At 39.5% G+C, this 22,034-nt stretch overlaps 1 protein-coding gene across 1 annotated transcript in view; it reads left to right on the forward strand.

Moving 5' to 3' along the window:
• The first annotated feature begins 1,737 nt into the window (after positions 1-1,737).
• The window catches only part of SYNE2 (spectrin repeat containing nuclear envelope protein 2), a 289,020-nt gene continuing 268,723 nt past the window's right edge, over positions 1,738-22,034 (forward strand). The window contains 1 exon segment of the mRNA XM_032482160.1: positions 1,738-1,858. The gene's annotated coding sequence lies outside the window, so the exon portion shown is untranslated.

Below are 22,034 nucleotides of genomic sequence, written 5' to 3' on the forward strand. Positions count from 1 at the left end.
AAAGTATGGAGGATCTGTTTCAGTGCTCCTGCCATTAGTCTAATTTGTGGATTTAAAAGTAGGTATTAATTTAATATCCAAATTGGCATGGCTAGGAGACATCACAGGTAGTTAAAAGGCTCTAATTAGGGACATCTGAAAACATTTTGAGACACTTTATTCTGGACTCTTAAGTGCACTAGATATAATATGGGACAATAGTCCTTTCACTTCAAGGACTGGAAGGGAAAAATAATTAAGAAATTATTCATAATATTTTCTCTAGAGACTGTTGCCACAATGATTTTGTAGCATTCACTATAAAGGAAACAACAAACATAAAGTGGAAACAAGTAAAATGAATAGTACAGAGAAGGAAAATAGCAGTACAACACTTTGTAGACAGCTTCATGAAACCTGGAGCCCAGCTACTCCCTGAAACTGATTTGCATGTATTATATCAGGCAGAATGGTGCTATGAAAAGACACCAGGAGGATTTTCCTGCTTTGTAGACTTCTTGTGACTCAAGCCTTTAATAATAAATAATGCAAACCGAGGTAATCCAAGAAGAGAAGTGACACTATCAGAACGATTATCTTAGAGTACAAATAACAGTAGCTTCTAGTGTGCTATTTTGTGAGGAGCTGAGCTACTGATCAGCAATACAATGTGCGTTTCAGACAACTTACCTGAATTATCCTAGTACACAGGTACAACTTTTTGAAATAATTGTTCCAAATTGTGGGTACAATTTACAACTAATTTTTTCCATTAATGTATGTTAATTGAATGTATTATCAAACCTCTAATGTCTGCTCCTTACCATTTAGTTTGGGTCATAAACACCAAACGTAAGTAATCCAGGTAAGATTCTGTAGCCTATACAGCATATATGAATTTGGATTTACAAGAAATTAAATTTGATGGCGATACAACTCAGTAGAGAAATACTTTAAAGTCATTGCTTTATGTGGTGATAGTGAGTTGATACAATACCTTCCATTTAAGACCTCAAGTGCCTTAATAATGTTCAGTAAGTTTGTAATAGCAGAACAGGGAGTTAAGTGGGAGTCAGTTGGCATCATCCTGAGTCCAAAGGCATTGAGTCATTTGCTGGAAAATCAAACTGGTACCTGCAAGGTGTATTCCCAAGGATCCAGTTTCCACTGAGTTTCAGATCTGGAAGTTGTATATCAGGTAGTAAGGGTGAGGCTGTTCTCCACTCCCCCGCCTCTACGGGAGGGAGGAACCCAGCCTTCTGCATTATTAATAAGCGCCTCCCCTTCCCTCCAGGTGACCCTGAGGTCTGGACCACGCTATAGGAAGTACTGGTCCAGATCTTAAAGGCCATCTAGTCCAAATCTCTTATTACAAAGGGTCCACAAAGGTTTAATGACTTGATCAAAGTCTAGTACCTAATCCGCAGATCTGCTCTCTTACCCCCACTTCCAAGACCGAGGAGTCAAGAATGTTAGAGAAGTTTCTCGCTGAAATCGGCATGAAAAGCTCATTTGAGGGAGTTTGTGAATACCCTCCAACTCCCACCCCGGTCGTTAACTTGCATTCTGAGTTAGCATCTCCCTCAGACCACCTCTGATTTTCCAAAACATGGAAAGAAAGTTGCTAGCCCTGGGCTGCGGCGAGGCCTGCGGGGGGAGGCGGCTGCTCCGCCTCCGGCGCTCGCGGGCGGGCTCGGTAGTGGCCGCCGCGCGGCGAGCGCGGGACTCGGCGGCTGGCAGCGGGCGGGGAAGGAGCGGGGCGTGGTTTTCGGCTTTCTGAGCGCCAACGAGCCGAGCGCGCTCTGCTGCGCTCGGAGCCTTCCGCTGGACCGAAAAAGCAAGCGGGAGCCCGAGAAAAAGGGGTGATCAACGCAGCAAGGCAAGAAGGGCGCCGACCCGGGCCGACCCCAACCAGCACCCTCGCCTCTTTCCGGGCAGGCAGCGAGTGAGCGCGGAGGCGGGGCCCCTGCACCCTGGTGCGCCCCGCAGAGAGCGTGCTGTGGTGGGGAGGGAGGGAGAGCGCGAGGGAGGGAGGCGAAGGGGCGGGGGCGAAGCAGGGCAAGGTCCCTGAGTCGGGGGCGGGGGTGGGGGCGGCGGGAGACTGGACTCGACCTGCTGCGGGCGTCCCAGCCCGGCCACGGGAAACTTTGCTCGGGTGGGGAGAGCCAGGTGCGTGGAGGGCGCCGCAAACTTGTCAGCGGGCGGGGCGCTCCAGGGATTGGAGCGAGCGCCAGCGGGTGGCGTTTGTCTCTTCGGCTTCTTTGTGTCACCTCCGGTCCCCAGCCCGCCGGTCCGCCCGCCTGGGAAAACAGGCTGAGCAGGGGACTCGGCTCCTATCCCCCAGCCGACCCGTCGGGCCCAGGCCTGGGCGCTCGGGGTCCTCCGATTGTTTTCGTTCCTCGCGTCACGCCTGGGCGGGAAAGATTTTGAACGCCGCGTGAGCTAGAACGCCGAGAGCCGCGGCGCGGAGATGGCCAGACCGTGGGCGGCGCGAGGCTCGCCCGGGGTCCCCGAGGACCAGCGGGCCGTGGCGCACGGGGCTGGAGAGGGCGCGGGGACCCGCCCGCCCCCCGCCAGCCCCCAGCACTCGAGGAACCGCGGCAGGCGTGGCGGCCGAGCGCCTCCGCGGAGGGGGCCGCTCGGACGGCTTGAATTATAATTCCATTTTGATTGCTTGGGGTCTTTGTTGTCTGAAATTGCCTTGAGGGTCTGACGGTTGTACCTTCTCCTCCTTAGGTTGTTTTTCTTCTGTTAAAAAAGAGCAGGGGGCGGGACTTTTTGTGAAATCAGTGCTGCTCCAAGCAGCATTAGCCTCCTTATACCTTATTTGATGGAGGTTGAGAAGTCCTGTGTAATATTGCCTTTGTGGACGTCTGTTATTTCCGAAAGTTATTATCTTCCCCTCCCCTAGTGGAAGGGAGCGTCTGAGCCGATGCCAGCAGGCACGATTGTGTACATGCACCAGCAAGTCAGGGCCAAACCCAGGAGGTTCTTTCTAGTTGCCCAACCCTTTTGCATCGCTTTTTTACTTTTATTTTTTAAGTTTGATTTCAAGCAACTTTTATCTGCTTTTCTTAAAGTTTCCACAGCTCCGAAGTCCTCCTTGCAGATATTATGTAGTTTTGCTAGGATGAGTTTGGTCGAACCTTTACAGTTGGGGATTTCAGTTAAACACCCGAACCATACCTGACCCTCTCACCGCTCTGGTCCAGGCCTTTGAGCCATTGTAAACATCGTCAGGGGTGGGTGTTCACCTTTTATGATGGAATATCTGGTGTGGTTTTATACTTTAATTCATGACTCCTTTTCTACTTTTCTTTCTGAAAAACTCTCTTGAGACTCTCTTGGGCTTTTCCTGAGATGATTCCTGAGATGATTCCTGAATGGCCTTAGCCCCGCCATGACCCCCCTTCCCCCACCCTGACGCCCCCCTCCCCCGCAAGCACCTCCCTCGAAAGAGAAGGAAACAGGTGTAATCCCCGTTAACTTTTTTACTGGTGAAGACTCTGGAGATGTCAAAATAAGTAAAAAGTGGAAATTCTTAGCTCTTTGTCCACATGAGTGAGTTAAGGAGCTTTAGCTGAATTCAACAAAAACCAAAATTAAACCAATTGGGTCAGCTCGGCCTTCTACATTGAATTTTTTTTTAAACCACGTGAATAAGTTTACCCAGTTAGAAATTTTACAAGCATTTCAGTGCATTACTGCTAGTTGTGTTAGCAGGATATTGCAGTATGTTTGGAGAACTGAGGCAAAGTGGGATTATTCTAAGTTGTGTCCTCAGTAGCATAACAAGAGTTGAAGGTAAAGCTCAAAACCCGAATCAGTTCCGTCCTGGTAAGTCAGGGAAAGTGTGAAAGGCAATTGATTCGTTTGTCATTACTCATATGTTTTAAATATCGATTTTTCAGTAATTTCACAGAATTATTCTTCTGTTTACCTAAACGAGCTCTTACCATATGCCAGCCACTGTGCTGGCCTCTGGGGGTCCAAATAATAATAACCGTTTATGAAATGCTTATTTTGTACCGGTAAATGTTTCACGTAGATTCCTCATTCATGGAATACATATTTACTGAGTGCTCACAGTGTATAGTGCTGGAGTTATAATAACGCACAGGACAGCTGTGGTTCCCCCTTTATCTTTATCTTAGCAAGTTGGGAAGATAAGCAGAACACAAAAGATGTTACCAAACTAATTGTAGTTTTTAAAATGTAAATCAGATCACACCACTCCTCTGTACAGAACTCCCCAATAGCTTCCGTCTCCCTCTGAGTGAAAGGCAGAGACCTGACCGTGGATCCAGAGCTTACCCCGTGGTTCTCCTCACCCCCAGTCCTGTCACCTTTTCTGATCTTACCTGCTGCTCTTCTTCCTCATACAGCCAAACTGGCTTCCTTGCTGTTTGAAGGTCTTCGGACTTACTGTTTCCTTTGCCTGAAGTGCCCTCATACCTGTGTGATTCTTTTTCTGACCCTCTTCACTTCTTTACTCAGTGTTACATTCTCAGTGAGCCTTCACAGAATCCCAGATTTAAAATCACACTTCCCCCCTTGCAACTCCTTTTCCCTGCTTTCAAACTTATGTTTTCCCCCTCCACACCACTTATGATCATCTAACATACTCTGTATCTTACTCATTTGTGCTCTGTCTTACTCCACTAGATTGTAGGCTCTACTGGGGCGATTGTGTTCCCTGTTGCATTCTCAGAGTCTGGAACAGCGCCTGGCATAGGATAGGAACTTGAGCACTGTTTCCTGGATGGAGAGAAGGAAACCACAGGATGCTGAGACATAGAAAAATGGGGGCTCTTAGGTGAATAGTAGGAAGGCTTCTCTGTGGAGGTGACATGTAAGCCAAGGCAAGGAGCATGTTGTGGGTTGTAGGGTAGGAGGCGAAGAGAGGAGAGAGGCATGGCAGAAGATCAGCAGAGGAGATAGCATTGAGTCAGGAAAGAGCTTGGTGGTGCCGAGCCCTCTCAGCTGCAGGGAGAGAACTAAATCAAGAGAGATCATGCAGGGCACATGTGGCAGTGCTAGAAAAGACATGTTCTCATGGGCTGTGGGAGAAGGGAAGCACCTAGTTTTGCTGGAGAGTGGGACAGGCCAAGTTGGAAAAAACAAAATAATTTTTCCTTTTCTTTATTTCTTTTTTTTAAAAATTTTTTTAAATGGAGGGAGGTAATTAGGTTTATTTATTTAGTAGAGGTACTGGGAATTGAACCCAGGACCTCATGCATGCTAGGCATGCACTCTACCACTGAGCTATACTCTCCCCTCCCCCATTTTTCCTTTTCTTAAAAAGAATTATGAAATGTTTCAGATTACTTCTAGTTAAGAAATGATCTTAATGTTAAATGTAATAGCCCATTCTCCAGGACATCACTGTGTGTTTGCTTTTTCCCGCTTGCTTTCACATTTACCTGGGTCTTGTGCCCTCTGCCCCAATTTCACCAAATAAAAAATTATGTGTGCAATAGTGTAAAATCACTTATGTTTAAAGCGTGTAATTCTTTGTGAAATTGCATGTTATGTTCTTCTTTTTGGATTGTTGTTATCTTCAACTGTCTATACTTTCTGGTTTTGAGTGATAATTTTAAAAGCAGCTTCATTTAGTGTAATTCTCATACAGTAAGCTGCACATGTTTCAAGTGTTCAACTTGATTAGTTTTTGACTTACCTATCAACTTGTGAATCCATCTTTCCCTCTGGCCCCTCCCTACACCCTGCATCCTTCTTTCCCAAGCAACCAGTGGTAACTTTTACCTTATGGATTAGTTTGTATTTTCAGAATTTTATATGAATGAAATCATATAGTCTGTTCCCTTTGTTCAATCTAGCTTCTTTCACTCACATAATTATTTTAAGAGTCATCTATGTTGTTTTGTATATCAATAGTTGATTCCTTTTTATTGCTGAGTGGCATTCTATTGCATGAATATACCCCCGGTTCATTTATCCATTCACCTATTGATAGACATTTGGGTTTTTTCCAGTTTTAGGCTATTAAAAATAAAGCTGCTATGAACATGATGTTCAGTCTTTGTATGAACATCTGTGTTCATTTTCGCTGGGTAAGTGTCTAAGAGTGAAATGGCTAGATCATATGGTAGCTATATGTTTAACTTTTTAAGAAACTGCCAGACTTTTTCATCTTACATTCCCAAAGTAGTGTATGAGGGTTCTAGTTGCTCTCTGTCCTTGTCAACACTTGGTATGGTCAGACTTTCATAGCCATTCTGCTAGATATTGTGGTTTTAATTTGCATTTCCCTGATGACTAATAATGTGTTTATTTACCATCCACATATTTTTTTTTGTTGAAGTTTCTGTTTACATTTTTGGCTCATATTTTATTGGGTTAGTTGCTTCCTTATTGCATTCTGAGAGCTTTTTTAAAAATGTGTTCTGGATACAAGTCCTTTATCAGATACATGATAGGCAAATACTTATTTTAAATCTATTGCTCATCTTATATTCTCTTAACAGATCTTTGAAGACCAGAAGTTTTAAATTTTAATGAATAATTTTCAATTTATTCCTTTATGGATTATACTTTTGGTGTTATACCTAATAGATCTTTTCCTAACTAAGTTCACAAAGATTTTTTTCCTTAGAGTTGTAAAACTCTTAGGAAACTCTATTAAAAAAACCATAAAATTTTTCATTTTACATTTAGGTCTATTTACTTTGAGTTAATTTTTGTTTATGGAGCAAAGTTTGGGTTGAAGTTTACCCTACTGCCACCAGGAATACTTGACAAGTTTTGGAGATGACATCATGTCTGCAATGTCTTGGGGTAGGGGTGGCGTGGGCATTTGATATTGGCATCCAGTGGGTCAAGACCAGGGATGCTACTAATGATTCTACAATGAACAGGGGAGATCCTCTCAACAAAGGATCATTCAGCCAAAATGTCAGTAGTTTCAAGGTTGAGAAACCCTAGGCTAGAGGTTTATCAATTCTGTTGACCTTCTCAGTGAATCAGCTGTCGGTTTCATTTTTATTTTCCATTGTTTTTCTATCTTCTGTTTAACTGATTTTCACTCTGATCCTTATTATTATTTCCTTTCTTCTACTTACTTTGAGTTTAATTTTACTCTTTTTATTCAAGTTTCTTTAGGTCATTGTGACCTTTTTTCTTTTCTGATATAGGTATTTAGTCCTGTAAATTTCCTCCTAAACATGGCTTTAAGGACAGCTCACAAATTTTGAAAAGCTGTGATTTCATTTTTATTCAGTTCAAAATACTTTAAATTTTTCCTTTGGATTTATTCTTTGACCCTGAGTTACCTAGAAGTATATTACTTAGTTTCCAAATATTTGTGAATTTTCTAGAGATCTTTGTGTTATTAATTTCTAAATTTAGTTCTCTTCTTGTTAAAGAGCATAGCTTGTATGGCTCAAATCCTTTTATATTTATTGAGAGCTCTTTTATATCCCAGAATATAATTAATTTTGGTAAGAGTTTTATGTGTGCTTGAAAAGAATGTGTATTCTAATTACACCATGTCAAAGGAACATACCATCAACATGACTTACCACTATTCGTGTTAACTTGATTACCTGGCTGAGGTAGTGACTGTCAGATTTCCCTACTGTAAAGTTACTCTTTTCTCCCCTTCTGTACTTTTTGGGGTGAAAGTCACTATGTGTAGCTCACCCTTAAGGAGTGGAGAGTTATGCTTCTTCCCCTTGAAGGGTATTGCTTTTTTACCCAATGTGACAATCTCTGACTTTTAATTGCGGTATCTAGACCGTTTTCACTTTAAATGTATAATCTTGCTATTTGTTTTCCTTTTTAAAGAAGATATTTTATTTTATTTTTGTGATGTGGGGAGGTAATTAGGTTTATTTATTTATTTATTTTGATGGGGGGGGTCCTGGGGATTGAACCCAGGACCTCATGCATACTAAGCATGCGCTCTACCACTCTCTTCCCCTTGCTATTTGTTTTCTGTTTTTTTAATCTGTTCTTTGTTTCCTTTTTTCTCTTTTTCTGTCTTGATTGGATTAATTGAATTTTTTAATCATTCTGTTTTATATCTTTTGCTTTTGCTTATTAGCTATCATTCTTTTTTTATTTTGGTGTTTGCTTTAGGGTTTATAGTACACATCTTTAAGTTATCACAGTTTATCTTTAAGTGTTATTATACCCCTTCATGTACTTCATGTACTTCTGAGAGTATATTCCGTTTCTCTCCTCTTAACCTTTGTGTTATTGTCATACATTTTACTTTTTGTCTGTTATAAACCCCACACTACATTATTATTTTTTGTTTGGGCAGTCAATTATTCTTTGAAGGGATCTAAATAACAAGAAAAAAAATCATGTATTGACCCATGCATTTACACAGGTTATATTCTTTATTTCACTATTGTTAAATGAAAATAAATCATACATATTGAGGTTATTGGATTCATATATATGAATATATATATATATTCTAACTTATAATTTTAGAATAAACTTTAAAGAAGTACTGGACTTCGGAAACTAGAGCATAGTTCATTTTCCTAACCTAAATCTTCTGAATTGTCTTTGAGCTGATCATTGCTGTAATAGCAAGACACTTTAGGATGCTGTGGGGTAGTCCAAGATTCAGAACACCTGCACTTGGAGAACTCCCCAGACAGGCAGTGCTGAGTGTGCTGTACTTTTCTTTCCCCTGGGCTGCATCAGGAAAAGGGAGGTGGATGGGGAGCAGTCAGTCCTCCCAGACTGACATTTTCCAGACCCTGAGAAACTTTGAAAGATGAGATTGGAAGCATTTCTTTCTTTTGAGGGTGTATGAGATGAAAAGCACTTGGTTATAGCTCCTCAGGTCAGAGTAACACATTTGATGAGCGTGGGCACCAGGCTTCAGCATGTCAGTGTCCATATTTGACTGAAAATTCCAGTCTGAGATGCTGTTCTTGGAACTCCCTACAATTTGCCATCTGCATCTTGCTCTGACTTTTAGTCTTCCTTTATCAGTGAGTAGCTCCTTTCTGTCTGGGTATGTAAATAGTACCCTATTCTGAGTATTAATACATTGACAAACACTCAGCTGTAAACGAGTGAGAAAACTTAATACATTCAATAAATTAATTTCCTATGTAAATATTTATTGAACGTGGGTTCTGGCACATTGATGAAAATTTATGTCCCTTGCCCTTCGAAAGCCAACTGTCTAGTAGAAGAAAGACCTGAAAATAGAGGAATATGCATCCCAATGTGGTAATTGGCGATCCTGGCAATGGAGACATGAACTGGGCAATGGGAGGAAGCTTAAAGTACTTGTTCTCAAAGTGTGGTCCAGGGACCAGCAGCATCAAATCTACTGGTTCAGAAACCTGGAGGGTGGGGCCCAGCAGCCTGTGTTTAGTAAGTCTTCCAAGTGATTCTGATGCATGCTCAAGATTGTGAACCACTGGCATAGAGGATTAGATGATCTCTGGGATTTTTTTTTCCCGGTCCTGATTTCTATGAATATGATTTCAAAATGTGATATTTACCCCATTGTACTTTGAGAACTGTGTTGGCAGTAATGCGGTGTCATGTAAAACATTCATTGCTATGTGGATGAAACAGAAATTTAATATGGTAAAGTTATGCCTGACACTGGAGCAAAAGTAAATTAGATTTTAAAAACCTGTATTATGGAAAGTTTCAGATACATTCAAAAGCAGAGATAATAGTGACATGAATTTCTGTTAACATTAGCCAGTATCAATAATGATCAAATCCTGCCAATCTGGTTTTACCTATATCCTCACCTGTCCCCGACTATACTGGATTATTTTGAAGTAAATTTTACACATCATATAATTTCATCCATAAATAATTATATTTTAAATTATATGAGCTATTAAGTTGCTGGAGATGAATTTAAAACTGAATCACATATAGCCATTTCATGGTTCCATGTTAAATTATAGATAAAGTTTATCTGGAGTTCATTTACACAAGAGATGAGTAAAACAAAACAGTAGTGTGGACACACATGTACATATATTCCTATTATAAAGTCCATTAAAAATAAATATACTGGTTACAATAGTGAAAAAATTTTGCATACCCTCATCATCATGATAGCAATATATATATTATACTTATAGGTAATATTCCAAAATAGTAAGAGAGAATATATACCCATATGCTACCAAAATTGAAATATTGTGCTTGAAGGGGAAACTAATTTGAAAGGCAGATTTTTAGGAAGGACAGTATTATAAAAAAGTTTTGCAGATTTCTAGGCAAATTTTTAATCTATTTCAATAAAAAATTCTCATTACTCGTTTGGGCAATTACGTTGCCTCATTTGGAAAGAAAAGGCATTCAACATTTAGGGATGAGCAATACTTTCTTTTTTAATACCTTTATTGTGGTAAGAACAATACATTTAAAAAAACCCACCCATCTTAATGTAAGTGTTACATAGTCTTTTCACCAAGGTGAGAGACAACCTATTTAGTTAGAACTCAGGCCATGAGATAGTTCATGTTTGGAGAGAGGGTGCAGAATTAACTTACACAGACATGCTACCTGTTTTCTCCCACTCTGGCTTTGGAGTATAAGTTGTGATATCCTGAGGAAAAGCTGATTGTAATACGATTGAGCTCTTCATGTTTGGCTGCTTCTGTATGGTACGTTAATTAAGGGGTCATAACCATAGGAGTTAGCTAATATTCATTTAAAAATGGTAATTACTTAAAAGTAATTTTTTATCTTAAGTGTAAATGGCAACAAAACAAATAAAGCTGTTCAAGGCTGTTCCCCATGCCCCTCAAACAAATTTTTTAAAAACCCTACAACAACTCAAGTATATCTGAGCTACTGGTACTGTGATAGGTTATAGTTAATGTGTGATGGGTTTGTTGGATAGAATAATGCATGCTAGAGCTTTTAGTTCAAAATTCAGAATGAAAAAAATAAAGGTTGACTGTAAATTCTGTTCATAAAGCAGTTTAACATGTGTTTTATTATTTGCACTAGTATGTCGACAAAGAAAATAGGTGACTAATAGTCTCTTGTTTGACTGTCCTTTGTAGTCACTCATTTGATGACACTGAGTAAAAATTTCTCCTCTGTTAATAGGCCTTTGTTTAAAAGAAAGTTTGTTACCTTTGTAGCCTCTGCTTGTTCATTATAGGAAGCTCCAACTCAGTTGGGTAATAATTAACTTGATAAATGGTGTTTAGTCCAGAGCTGATTATATTTTCTTCTGAGCCAGATTAAAAAAAACCCCAAATGTTTGTAACCACCGGTTGATGATTTGGTTACAGATTCTGCTGGTGATGGTTTCTGAGACTTGGAAGGTAAGCTTGCCCCTTTCATGAGTCATCATGTTGTCTCGCAGTTGGCTGTGTTTTCTTAGCAACAGCTGCTGATTTCAGGTTTGAGCTGGGAAAGTATGTTTTGAAATGAGCCAACATATTCTTTCAGGTTACATATGCCTGTTAAACCTTGTTAAGCTTACTGTTAACGTTGTATGTTCCACCAAGAAGGAACAATTTCATTCTCTTCCTGTCACTGCCTTCCAAATCTTTTTTCTTCTCATCTGTTTTTCGGGGGTTTAAGGGTGGGGATGAGAAAAGAGAAAAATAAGTGAATCTGAAAGACTGTGGACCTGCTTTTTTATGACCCTGTACAGAGCAGAACCAAAACGGCCTCCATGTGCTGATGGGATAAACTATATTTACTGGGGTCTTCATCTTGAGTAATACTCTCATGGGCATGAGTGCTAAAGGCACAAGTGATTTTTAGAAATGTCTGTGGTATACTGTTCTGAAGTTAGACAGACCTTGTTTCACATCCTGGCTCTGCCATATACCAACTGTGTCACTTTGGTGAAATTACATAACCTCTCTGAGTAGAACTTCCTCATCTGTAAAACAAAGGCCAAAATATGACCTACCTTGTAGGAGTATTATGAGAATTACGGAAAGAATGCGTGTAACAGACAGTACAGTACCTAGAGTCGAACACCATAGAGCACATAGTAGTGAATGCTAGTTATTACATTCAGTTCAGAGGGACAGTGAACAAGGGGCTGGGTGACAGGTGTTAAGGGGCAGTCACAAGTGAATCAGACATGGCTCCTGTTCTGCAGGAACTGGGCAAGATAGCCTTGTCAACAAATCACTCTAGTATGATCCAGACTGAGAGAAGTGCCAGCGGCAGTGCAAGCGACATGCTGTGGGTGCTTGAAGTGGTAACCAGTGCTACCTGTGGGGAAGTTCGGGCTGATGTTGTAGAGAAGGTTGACATTGGAGCTAGGCGTGTAGCTGGGTCTAGAGTGTAGAGTAGGGCTTTCATGGCTGGGGAATGAAGGAGAGTAGATTATGGGCTGAGGAACAGCACAACCTGAAGCGCCGGGCTCATGGCAGGATGTGGTGGAGGGGTCTGGACAGATGCTTTATGATTAGATCTTGGGCATTTTGCATGTGAAAGTGTCTGGACCATATTCTTGTCAGTGGGGACCCAAAGCATGTGCTTGGTGTGAGCTCTGTTTCACAGTAATGTTCTGAAAGATGTAGCAGAGAAGTGGGGAGTCCAGTTTACAAGGATGTTTTCACAAATCTGGATGAGTGATGAAGAAATTCAGAGCACAGAGTCAGAGGGGATTAAAAGGAGATGGAAGAGAGAATTCTAAATTACTTGTCAGAAGAGAATGTTGGTGGCATTACTTGAGAGAGAGATACTACAGGAGAAGAAGGTGTGGGAGGAAACTGATGGTCTGGCGGTGGGGTGGGCTAATGGCTCTTTTAAGCTCAAAGATTAGTGGATATCTGGCTGGCCGCTGGACATTTAGTTCTGAGAGAAGGAAGCTAACATTTATTGTGCATCTCCTATGTCTCAGGTTTGATGTTAAACATCTTCACAAACCGTTATTGGAAGCGAATAGTATTTTAATCGATGAAGAAACAGAGGCTGAGAAGAGACCTAATATTATTTACATCTGCCCTAATTTCAAAGCATTTCTTACTTTTATCTTCTCTTCAAGTTCTTTGGAGCAAGAGGAGAGCCAGGGCTGGGAAGAATGGGCGAGTGGGTGCTGAAGGCAGTGGGTGGCCCTCTGTGGCACTTTTTTTTTTTATCATTTCTGCATTCAGGTTCTCATACATATTCTTTACCACGAGGAGAGAATTGCCCTCTAACTGGGTGGTTAGTATTTGTTATGTGAAGAATGTTGAGGGAGTTTCATTCTCAATCTTATTTCTCAAGTTCTAATGTTTCTTTTCTTTTAGAGCTGCTTGAAATTTGAAGTCCTTCAAGATTTTTCCCCCCCTCTTGCTTCTGAGGAAATGGAAACATTTGGATAGCAGTGGGTTAAAACTTTGTAGAATGAGCCTTGTTTTAGTTGAATTGGAGAGGGTGAGGGAGGCAGAGAGAATGATGCTCTTTTCCTTAATGTTATCCCCTTTGTTAGATGTTGAAACGTGTAGTCCTGAGGTTAAGCTCATGAATGCAGATAAACAGTAAGTCTGGGAAGACTTTGAGCATATCTTAAAAAAATTTTTTTTGTTTGTCATTATAAAAATCCAACAACACCCATAGAACACACACATATTAAAATGTGAAGGGCCTTCCTCATATTATTTTCACTTTCCACTTCTGCAGTCTCTTGTTCCTGGAGATAATCACTGTGGACAATTGTATGTTTATCCCATTTGAATGTTTACAAACACTTGGAATCTTGGAACTAATTAGGCAAAGTAGCTAGATTTTAAGCTTTTTCCTTTTCACATAGGTGGTATCAGGGTTTATTATTGAGGTTTCATAAATACAGATTCTTTTAGACTGTGTTCTCAGAGCCCTATGAACATCAGATTTAACTTATGTTAAATGCTCTAGGATCATCTTTCAAATCAGTGACGTACCTAGGGTTAGAATTTAGAAACCTTGAGCTTCTTGCTGGTTGCTAAACCAGTTCTGCTAGTTAATTTACTACACAAGTTTGCCAGTTAACTGCAACAGTGGGCAAGAAACATGGTTCATCTTATTTATTTATGTATTATGACGAGAAGAAAGGACAGAGAACTGAGAATTTAAACTAACCCAGGCCTATTTTAGTCACTATATTAATCCCTTAATTGCTTCATATGTTGAACATTCTGGTAAATTTTCTATGGAACCATGGGATAAGTTAGCAGATTAGATATATCTTGTCTGTTAGGAACCTTAAGGACATGGAGTTCAGAACCTGCACACTGGCAACAAGGAGTTACCAGTCACTTGCTATGTGATCTCAGGAAAGTTACTTAACCTCCCTTTTTCCCTAATTGGGGTAGATGGTGTCTGTCTTATGAGGATTAAAGAGATGGTACATGTAAAATATCTAGCACAAATTAAGAACTAAATACATATTAACTATTCTTATTACCGTTTTATCATTATTATCAAATAGAGAATGTACAATTTTGGTCATTCATGTAAGAATAATTTACCTGTTCTCATTTTCAAGCTATCACAGAGGAGATGTCAGTATATTTCACTTTTATTGCACTGCAGATTGTTAGGAGGTATGTGCAAATATTGGGATATGCTTTTTAAACAGATATAGATCTCTGTACCTCTCTTAGTTGGTCAGCTTCTTAACTAAATAAGTTGGAGGAACTTCAACCAAAGGATTACAGAGATTTTCTTTTGTCTTAGTGGTCCTACTTCTCAAGATTCTTCATTGGTTCCAGTTTGGTTCTAGTCAGGAAAATATTGTAAAATACATAAGACATTTTTGTAAGAGTATTCTGATTGTTCACTGATTGGGAGAAAACCGCTTAGGGCATATTTCTTTTTGAGGATGTTTTCTGTTATATGAGTTTGGAGGGCTGGGGGCAGGTCAGGGATCTTTCCATGGGAAAGGCTTTGAGAGAAGGAAAAAATATTTCTTAGCAACCTCAAAACTATAGTCTGAAAAACCATAAAAAAATCTTAAGAATTTTGTATTCTGAGTTACTGGAGGTTAGGGGTCAGAAAGATTATTTATGCTTTAGAAAGTTTATCTTCATAGGAAGGTATATAATTTCTAAATATCTTAATGACCTAGAAGATATACTAAAGAAAAAGTAATCTTAGAAGTAGACAGAAAGAGGTTTCTTAAACAAACAAAAAAAAAAACCAGACAAATTTCTAGTGGAGTCCTTGCACATGTTATAAGTAACAACAGAGATAATTTTGTGTACACAGAAGTGCATTCTGTTCCTTCACTGAGATGATATGACCTCATATCGGATCTTAAAATTGTACTTACAGACCTGGGAACTGTATCTTTGGGATAAACATAGAAACAAATATTTCTGGTTGTTTCTCTTCAGGTGAGAAACTTCTGCCATGTTTAGAAGTAAAGTGGAAGCTAGTTTGCAAGCTCTGTAGCAAGTTACAAAGGAAGCCTGGGAGAAGGGGTGATTTCACAGTTTGAGGTTCTGCTGCTTCAGAAATCAAATCCCTTTTTCAGAGACACCTTCTGTTTCCATAGCTGCTTGATTCAACACCTTTTAAACAAATGAATACCTGTTGAAGAGCTGCACTGCTGGCTGGCACCCTAGGAAAAACAGCTTCCAAACCACACAGCAGTTAATTTTTCAGCTCCCCACCCCAATCTGCTTTCCCACTAAACATTCAGAATCCAAGATTTCATGCTTAGGTAAGACTGGGTGTCTGGTATTTAGTTAGAACTCCCCGTGTACCAATGCAGTAATGGCTGGTTCCTTGGAAGTAAAGAGTTAAAGAGAAACACAAACTCAAAAAGGACTGAAAAGAGCTCTAATTTTGGGAAGATTAGAATTTAAAAAATTCTTCTACAACAATTTCCTTAAAATTCTGCTGTGAAAGCCCTAATCTAAAGTAATTAGAAGAAATTTCATTTACTTTTTATTTCAAGTTATTGTACTTTCTAGGTGAAATTTTATTTAGTGGAATCTGTGAACTACAGATTAAAGTCTACAGTGATTTACTGAATAATCTAAAGATTTGCTAGTTTATTTGCTTTGTCAGCCATGCAGGTCTTGGTAAATTATTCAGTAAAGTTGAGTTGTAGGGAGTAGAGGGGAACTCTTCTCTAAGACGAGTCTTGAGGGTCTGAGAAGTAATGGTCCAGAATAGGAGAGAGAGAAGATGAGTAAGAACAATATCTTACTCAACTTATCTAAGATACCAGTTTTGAATTCGAATCCTGGGTTTGTCCAGTTTTATGTTCTTGAATATATCACTCATGTGAACTCTCTCAGTTTTTCCACCTCAGGAGTAACACGACAATATAAAATAACCTGTAAGCACAACTAAATGTAAAGTATGTTTTGTCTTGGATCAGTTAAACTGTCCCACCCCCTTACGATATTCATTGGTCTACTCTCCTAACTCAAGCCAGCCAGTTCTCAAAGGTCTGCCATCATCACAAAGAATGGTGAAGGAGAGAGTGTGGTGGGTTTAAAGACCATTCAGGGGATGACTTTAAAATGTGCGTGTGCTATCCATCGTGAGTCGGTCAGTAAATCTCATCTCATGCATGATTTATACCACTTGTGACAGAAATGATGGGTCCTTATTAGAGTCAAGAGAGTTCAGCACCCATCATGTTGACTTTAATTTGGAATTTTAGAACTCAATGATTCCTGAATCCTCTTATTTCACAGATGACAAACCAAGATTCAGGGATGGCACAGTTCCACTGGTAATTGGCAGAATGAGGAATAAAACCTCGATGTCCTTGCTCAAAGCTCTTGCTCTCATAGATGTGTGTGTGTGTGTGTGTGTGTGTGTGTGTGTGTGTGTGCGCGCGCGCGCGCGCACTACTGCTCATAAGGTGTGCTCACATAAACAGCAGATCCGGCTGTGCCAAGGGATGCTGACTGAGTATCAGGCCCAATTATATAAATACATACATACATATATATATTCTTTTTCACATTCTTTTCCATTTTAGCTTATTACAAGATATTGAATATAGTTCCCTGTGCTATATAGACAGTAGGTCTCTGTTGTTTATATGTTTTATATATAGTAGTGTATATATGTTCATCACAGACTTCTAACTTATCCCTCCCCTAGCCCTGCTTTCCCCTGTGGTAACCATACATTTGTTTTCTATGTCTGTAAGTCTATTTCTGTTTTGTAAATAAGTTCGTTTGTATTATTTTTTTTTAGATTCCACATATAAGTGATATCATATGATCTTTGTCTTTCTCTGACTTACTTACATCATACTCAGTATGATCATCTCTAGGTCCATCCACGTGGACTAAGCAATACTTTTAAGGTTTCATATAGTTGGTTTCATCCTGTATGCATTCTTCTGCAAGTTGCTTTTTTTCCTTCAACTTTATATTTGTGAGATGCATTCATGTTAATATGTATAACTCTGATTTATTCATTTTTAGTGTTTAATATTCTAATCATGAATGTCACAGTTTTATTTATCTGTTCACTTATTTTTGGATATTTAGTTTTTTTATGCCCTCTCACCTGTTCATATGTTTTGCTTATTTTCCTATTTGGTTGTTTGTCTTTTCCTTATCAATTTGTGAGTATATTATTTTTGTATTCTTTTCGGAAACTGTTGTTAAATAAACAAAGTTATTAACATCTGTACTTAAGAAGTCATATATAAAACCTATCATAGCTTTGCCTTTCCAATATTATTGGAGTTACACATGGCTATTCACAGTTGAAAAGGGTCTTAGAGTATCCCCTAATCAGGCTGATGTCAAGTTTACCAAGGGCATTGCCTGTGACTGTAAATATGAACATATTCTGTTATTTAGAATGAATTTCGCATAGTCTTAACCTTTGTGATTGTGAGGATGGACTTAATTTCCCCATATTTATATGGTCATGCCAGTGAAGGGATTGACCTCATTGTAACTCTGAAGTGTGGGAGGAAAGCCTTTATGGGAAATTATAAAGTTCTTATTATTTTTTCTTTTACTAAATCAAAAGCAGGAAAGTGGATGGCATCCTTGTTTCCTCAGTGAACCACGGATGGGCCACAGGATATGAAGGAAACTATAAAGTGAATGGAAGGGCTGAGGCCATTGCTCAGGAAGTTCTTTCCAGAAATTTAGCTATTTAAACTGTCTGGGTTGTTTGTGCTTTTGGTTCCCTCCCCTTTTTTTCCCCCATAGAACTCAACAGAGGTACATGTTAGGCTATTTGTTCTTTTGTTTGGCTACTTCTGTCTGCTTTCTAGAAGGTTATTGTTCTCAGGGATCTTAAACATCTGAGTCAGGACACTTAAACCTTTCCTGGACTTGGAAAGAGTAATCTTCCTATTGGTTTTGCTTCCTTTCCTCCCTTCCTTGTTTCTTTCTCTTTACAAACTGCCTCATTTGTTAGAGAGCCATCCTTCAGATCTTCCAACGTTTTGTTCATTTTAACTTTTTAACCTTCCTTTTGTTGTACAAAAGGACATAAACATTTAAAAATACTCTCAGTACTGGAGGTTGCCTTTCCCTGGAGTACAGCTTCCAGCCCCCCTCACCTTCTAATTAGTAGATCAGATCCTCCAGCAACCCCTCCCTCCACCTCCCCACTCCCTCACTCCCACCCTCCCTGCTCTGTAGGTCTCTTCTGCTGTTGGGAGCTAACAAAGTACTGTAATTTGCTGGATATTGCAGATGGAGGATGGGCCAAGGAGTTCCCAGAAACATTTCTGTAACCTGCCCGAGCTCCCTTCTCTTAAAAATTGCTGATTAACTGGTCTCTTCTGTCCTGGGAATAGTCAGAACTTTAAAGTTAAGAATGTTGTTCAAAAGAAACATGTTTATTTTTAGAGGCAGAAAATATTTTAAGCCCATTTGCCATAAATGCTTTCTTAAGAAACAAAAAGTGGACTTTAAGTGGGTAATCCCAAAGAGAAAACAAGAATCTTGCTGAAAGAATTAGCAATATATATATAAACATTTTGAAAGTAAGCTGCATTTTTATTTTAGCTTTCTGTGATTTTAGTCAAAATTAATATTACCACAGTTGTTCTGAAATGCTCCTTTTCCTTGCATGATTTGCCATATAAAATTGATTTAATGATAGAGAAGATAAAAAAATATCAAAGGGGAAAAGGAATTTTGTTGTGCAGAGGACAGGTTGTTAAAACCAGCAGACAAGCAGAGTTCTGAGAGATGGTGTCATCCAGATTAATTTTTATCTTCATAGTCACATGAATAAAAATAATCCTTTCATTCTTTGATTTTTAAAGAATCCTGATTTCATTTTTTAGGGGTAGTTATTGCTTTATGAGTCCCAGCTTCTAGTAATAATGTAGCATGTGATGTAGATAAAAAATGAAAGATGGGGCTAACAGCACAGACTGTCCCACAAGATCTTTGTGAGCAGAACCCCAAACCCTTTATAGATCCAAAGGTCTATTTAAAGGTTCACAATAACAATGACAACATTTTAGGGCTGTCTTCCAACCCTGTCACTTCCTTCTTCTAAGGGGAAGCTGAGCTTGGAGTGGAGGAGGTGCACTGGTGTTACTGGACCAGCGCATTCAAGCTGTTGCCTGCTTTTGTGGAATCCAGACCTTTATTGGATGTTGCACAATGAGACTGGTGAAGTGAAAGTCCTTTGATTGATTTAGACTAACAGAATAGAAAAAAAACATTGGGTGAGGTAAGAAATACTTAATCAATAGCAATCAGAACATGGGAATAAAAAACCACATCTTAAGCAATAACAAATAATACTTTCAAAAATGTTAATGTTCACAGTAAGTTTTTTTCCCTTTTTTGGGGGGGGGCATGAATCTTTAAGCAGGTGTATTTGAGGTACTAACAGTGCGTCACCAAGGTGATGCTTGGCTGCTGAGGTGGAAGAGCTGGCTGATGCTCTCTCCAGGGTCCCAACGCCCCTGGATCATGCCAGAAACCTCAGGATGGAAGAGGATCTCTGGCCAAAGTGCCTGTTGCAAGGGGCATCTCTTAGAAGATCCCTCTGACTTTGCTCTGCTCTAGGGAAGTCTGGACCAGGATCATCCTGTGATTCTGGTTTAAACTGTGATGGACCTGAAGGTCCTACCTTGTTTCTAAGCTGATCCCAAGAATTTGCTGTCAGTTGACCTTAGAAATCTAAAGTGTCTCATTTTTTGAGTGCTCTTTCTTCCTTCTCTCCAACAGAACTTCATAAGGGGGTTCACACATAGGGGTCTGGACCTCCAAATTCTCTCAGGTGTTATTGGATGTTGCACAGTGGGATTGGTGAAGTGAAATCCTTTGATTGATTTAGACTAATGAATAGAAAAAAACATTGGATGAGTTAAGAAATTCTCCTAGTGTGGATATCTCTTGGGTGGACCCTGAGCTCTTAAGGGCTTGAAGTAGACCAAGGCCTGACCTCATCAAATCTCTGGGGTGGTTCCAGCCGCCCTGATGCACTAGAGTCCTCTTGCGGTCCCTCAGGCCCTGCTGGGAACCTGACAACGTGAGTTCCTGACGGGACCCTAGATCATGAGAGTTCCCAAAGCTGCAGATGCTCAAGAGGGTTTGGTAGCCCGTGCTGCTGTATTGATTCCAGGGCTTCAGGGAAATACAGTGTGCTCATTATCAGTTTAACTACAGTGTGTTCTTTTCTTGGTTCCCGATTCCAGTGTGTGCTAGGGCTGTGTTTTATGAAGGTACAGGTATGGATTTAGTGGCTGTGGTTTGAGTTGATTGCTTATATAATTGCAGAGGTGGATACCATGATAGTTTAATTATTTCTTAATTTAAAAAAACAATGGGTTATGTTCCTTTTGATTGCTTTAGTAATCTGGCTTTTTTGTGGTCAGAGAAATGAGGATAATACAGAGACTTGTTCAAGGTCTCCCAGTGAGTAAGTGAAAGAATAAAAGGGATCAGAACCACTGTCCCTGGATGCCCAATTTCTTGTCCAGTCCAACAACCCTGTTATTGAGGATCAGCATTCACTCAGAGCCAGAAATAGACCAATTGAGACCTAAGTCAGTTTTTTACAATTTTGTTTTATTTTTATTGAAATATAGTTGATTTACAATGTTATGTTAGTTTCAGTGTACAGCAAAGTGATTCGATCATACACATCTATATATGTGTATATATATCTATTCTTATTCTGGTTCTTTTCCATTATAAGTTACTGTGAGATATTGACTATAGTTTCCTGTGCTATATATGTATATATATATTACACAGTAGGACCTTACTGTTAATCTATTTTATATATAGTAGTATGTATTTGTTAGTCCCAAACTCCTAATTTACCCCTCCTCCCTTCTCCCTTTGGTAACCATAATTTTGTTTTCTATGTCTGTGAGCCTGTTTCCATTTTGTAAACAAGTTCATTTTTATTATTTTTTAGATTCCACATATAAGTGATGTCATGTGATATTTGTCTTTGTCTAGCTTGCTTCACTTAGTATGATCATCTCTAGGTCTCTCCAAGTTGCTGCAAATGGCATTATTTCATTCTTTTTAGTGGTTGAGTAATATTTCATTCTATATATATACCACATCTTCTTTTTCCATTCATCTATTGATGGACATTTAGGTTGCTTCCATGTCTTGGCTATTATAAGTAGTTCTGCTGTGAACATTGGAATGCATATATCTTTTCAAATTAGAGTTTTTGTCTTTTTCAGATATATGCCCAGGAGTGGGATTGCTGGATCAATTTTTAGTTTCAGGAACTTCCATACTGTTCTCCATAGTGGCTGCACCAATTTACGTTCCTACCAGCAGTGTAGGAGGGTTCCCTTTTCTCCACACCCTCTCCAGCATTTATTATTTGTAGACTTTTTGATAATGGCTGTTCTGACTGGTGTGAGGTGATAGTTTTGATTTGCATTTCTCTAATAATTAGTGACGCTGAACATCTTTTCATGCCTGTTAGCCATCTGTACTAAGTGAGTTTTTAAAGAATAATTATTTATTTATTTATTTTTAACTGAAGTGTAGTCAGTTTACAATGTTGTGTTAATTTCTGGTGTACAGCTGGTCTCTTAGGATGAAAGGATGAGGTGAGGGATACATTAATTTGCTGGGAAATTGATTTTTCCTTAAGATAAGAAACAAACAAAACCCGAATTGTCAGTCATTGAAAATGGCACAGTGAATTATGTTTGG

The sequence above is a fragment of the Camelus ferus genome, chromosome 6 (genome assembly GCF_009834535.1).
Source record: "Camelus ferus isolate YT-003-E chromosome 6, BCGSAC_Cfer_1.0, whole genome shotgun sequence".
Lineage (NCBI taxonomy): Eukaryota > Metazoa > Chordata > Mammalia > Artiodactyla > Camelidae > Camelus > Camelus ferus.